We start from the raw sequence: 4241 nt of genomic DNA, 5'->3' as shown, positions 1-4241 counted from the left end.
CCGATGCTGGACTTACCGAGGACTACTCTCTAAGGATACGTGGAGCTTCAGATAGCTCCTACGATCGTGGCGGAGCTGAGGGTCCTAGATATTATTATTATTATTATTATTATTATTATTGTTGTTGTTGTTGTTGTTGTTGTTGTTGTTGTTGTTGTTGTTGTTGTTGTTGTTGTTGTTGTTATTATTATTATTATTAACTGTTAAGCTACAACCCTAGTTGGAAAAGCACAGGATGCTGTAAGCCCAGTGGTCCCAACAGTGACAATAGCCCAGTCAGGAAAGGTAACAGGGAAAAATAAAATATCTTAAGAACAGTAACAACATTAAAATAAATATTTCTTACATAAACTATAAATATTTAGTGGCCCCAACAGTGACAATAGCTCAGTGAGGAAAGGAAACAGGGAAAAATAAAATATATTAAGAACAGTAACAACAATAGAATAGATATTTCCTATATAAACTATAAATACTTTAACAAAACAAGAGGAAGAGAAATTAGATAAATTAGTGTGCCCGAGTGTACCCTCAAGCAAGAGAACTCTAACCCAAGACAGTGGAAGACCATGGTACAGTGTCTATGGCACTACCCAAGAATAGAACACAATGGTTTGATTTTGGAGTGTCCTCCTAGAAGAGCTACTTACGATAGCTAAAGAGTCTCTTCTACCATTACTAAGAGGAAAGTAGTTACTGAGCAATTACAGTGCCGTAGTTAACCCCTTGGGTGAAGAAGAATTGTTTGGTAATCTCAGTGTTGCCAGGTGTTTGTCAGAAGAGAATCTTTAAATAATAGGCCAGACTATTCGGTGTCTGTGTAGGCAAAGGGAAAGAACCGTAACAGAGAGAAGAATCCAATGTAGTACTGTCTGGAAAGGAAAAAAAAATTAAATTTTCGTAGAAATTTTCATATTTTGAGTCCCCTTTTGTTTTTATTGATTAAATATTGATTTCCTTTTTGGATTCCAAGGAAATTGGTATGATGAATCGTTTATTAAATCTTGTTTTCAATTATGAATATCACTTTTGAGTTTTTGTTATTATTGATAAAATATTTTTATCATTGATTTTTTTTTTAAGTAGTACGATGAATTTATTGAATGTTATAGATATAGGTTTAAAACACGGAATTATGGGAATCCAAAAATTCGATTTGATTTGAATAAATCATTTTTTTTTATTCCTAATTTAAATTTTATTAAAATTACATTGAGAAATTTGTGATATTTTGATAAAGCCACAAAATTTTGGTTAAAATACAATGTATTTCAAGTCAATTTCTTAGCAAATCTTTGAGATATATTTGAGAGGTCAACTAACTGATCACACATATTTATTTTATTCCTATTTTGAACTATATCAAAATTTAAATAATAATTATTACATGATATATTAACAACCAAATAACGAAATTTGGTTTTGATACAATATATTTTAATCCATTTTTTTTGGCAAATATTGGAGATATTTGAAAATTCTTCTACTCAATTACACACATTTCATTTCTAATTTGAGTTTTATCAAAATTTGATTAACAAATATTCCATAATAAATTAACAACCAAACCACGAAATTTGTTTGAAAATATCTTGACAATTATATGTTTTGAAAAGACAACAAATCAATTTAATAAATACAAAACAACAGATATACACTCATTGTATCACTGAATACAATGATGAACTCTTAATACAATAAGGAAGGGATACAATATTCTCCCAATACAGTTATCTCGAAAGTGAAATCAGAGTAGATCCAAAATCTGTCGAGGCAGGGAGCGAAGGTCAACTTGAAGTTCCATTGCCGCTCGGTCATTATTATTATTATTATTATTAGTAGTAGTTGTAGTAGTAGTAGTAATAGTAGTAGTAGTAGTAGTAGTAGTATAATCATAATTTTTACTGAAATTGTACAATAACATGATTAAATGTATGTATATTATATATAAATATAAAATGTATATAAGAAAAGAGAGAGCGAGAGAGAGAGAGAGAGAGAGAGAGAGAGAGAGAGAGAGCTTGCATGGCACATTCTTTAAAATTTCTCATATTGTAACATTTTCGGTGAATTTGTAACTTCAATTTTTCTAATATAGAATTTCAAAGGTCATTGAGGTCTCTCTCTCTCTCTCTCTCTCTCTCTCTCTCTCTCTCTCTCTCTCTCTCATAGTTTTTATGTCTCATTCTCATCCAACTACTTGAAATCTCTCTCCCTATCATAATGAAACCAGTTAATCTTGGGAGAGAGAGAGAGAGAGAGAGAGAGAGAGAGAGAGAGAGAGAGAGATCTTGCCCTAAATACCTGCCCTCCATTGCTGTAGTAGAAAAAGCAGGTAGTGTAGCTAAGATACTCTACATCACAGCCTACATAATGTAGAGATCTCTTCCTTATATATATATATATATATATATATACATACATTTGGTGTGCAGCAGGGTCCAAAAAACACCAGTTAAAATGCCATAATTTATTTAGAGACGTTTCGAACATTGCAATGTTCATTATCTATCTGTAAAAGATATAAGTATAAAACTCTTAAAATTTGTACAATAATTTAAAACAAAATAGTAAAAGAATATTAAAACATTATTGATTTTATAACAGAAAATCGTAAAAAACTAAAACAGTAAAAACACAAGAGAACCAGTGCTCACCAGACCATCCATAGGAAAAGGTGAAGAACGAATGAACATATACATATATATGTATACATTTACATAGACCAGTTATTCTTCTTGGTCATAGTTTAAGGTGAACGAGTTTATGACAGGAAGGTAATTTGCGTGTCCTCTAGGTAAGTCTGTGGGTAAGTGCGCTCTACTTGCCCAATTTCCGAAACGGAAGGTCACACGTAGACAGATTGACCTATGTATGAATTCAAATATCCTTTACCCATGTATGAATTTAGGTATGCATGTTAACTACATACATATGATTATGTATTATTTATACGGAAGATCACACGTAGACACATTGACCTATGTATGAATTAAAATACCCCTTACCCATGTATGAATTCAGGTATGCATTTTAACTACATACATATGATTATGTATTATTTATACGGAAGATCACACGTAGACACATTGACCTATGTATGAATTAAAATATCCCTTACCCATGTATGAATTCAGGTATGCATGTTAACTACATACATATGATTATGTATTTATACATATTAATTCTGATTGTGGATACCTTTACGTGGTGAAAGGATTTGTGTATTGCCATGATCCGCAAAGCTGTACTAGTTAGGGACACCCATACTAGGTTGGTTTGCTGTGGGCGACCAGACGAAAGTCTCCCATCATCATAAATGAACAGTTGTTCAGCGTGGTGATGAAAATGGCCAAACCACAGACATATCTGAGGTCTTTGTCCTGCAGTGAGCTAGAAATGTCTGCATTTGTTGTTGTTGTTGTTGTTGTTACTGTTGCTGTATACATACATACATGCTTTCACGGCTATGCAATCCGGAGAGAGAGAGAGAGAGAGAGAGAGAGAGAGAGAGAGAGAGAGAGAATATGTAAGTAATAAAAAGAAAGAGTTTTGTATATATATATACATGCTTTTACTGCTATGCAATTCGGAGAGAGAGAGAGAGAGAGAGAGAGAGAGAGAGAGAGAGAGAGAGAATATGTAAGTAATAAAAAGAAAGAGTTTTGTATACATATATACATGCTTTTACTGCTATGCAATTCGGAGAGAGAGAGAGAGAGAGAGAGAGGAGAGAGAGAGAGAGAGAGTATATAAGAAATAAAAAGAGAAAGAGTTTTGTATATATATATATATATATATATAAAATATATATATATATATATATATACATGCTTTTACAGCTATGCAATCCGGAGAGAGAGAGAGAGAGAGAGAGAGAGAGAGAGAGAGATGCTACAAAAAATTGAGATAGAGCAAAAACAAGGTTACTTGTTCGCTCACTCATATTATGTTCATCGGAGCTTATAGAAAAAACTGGTCTCTTGTCAACCTCGTTGTTACAAGTTGTACTTGTAAAAGAACAAATTCCTGTTGAAGGATGTGAAGGGGCTGGGATGGCTTGTAAGGAGTCGAGTTTACCTGGAATGGGTCGAGATGACTGGGGAAAAAGGTCGATTCCATTTCTGAGGGGGTCGAGTTTATGGTGAAAAATGAAGTGAGATGGTAGAGTTGAAGTCGTGGAGAGTAGGAAGAAGGTAGAGTTGAAGGAGTGGAGAGTAGGAATAAGGTAGAGTTGAAGT

This window comes from Palaemon carinicauda, unplaced genomic scaffold (genome assembly GCF_036898095.1).
Source record: "Palaemon carinicauda isolate YSFRI2023 unplaced genomic scaffold, ASM3689809v2 scaffold864, whole genome shotgun sequence".
In the NCBI taxonomy this organism is placed as follows: domain Eukaryota; kingdom Metazoa; phylum Arthropoda; class Malacostraca; order Decapoda; family Palaemonidae; genus Palaemon; species Palaemon carinicauda.
The sequence above is the reverse complement of the archived record's forward strand: the minus strand, read 5'-3'. Positions refer to the sequence as shown.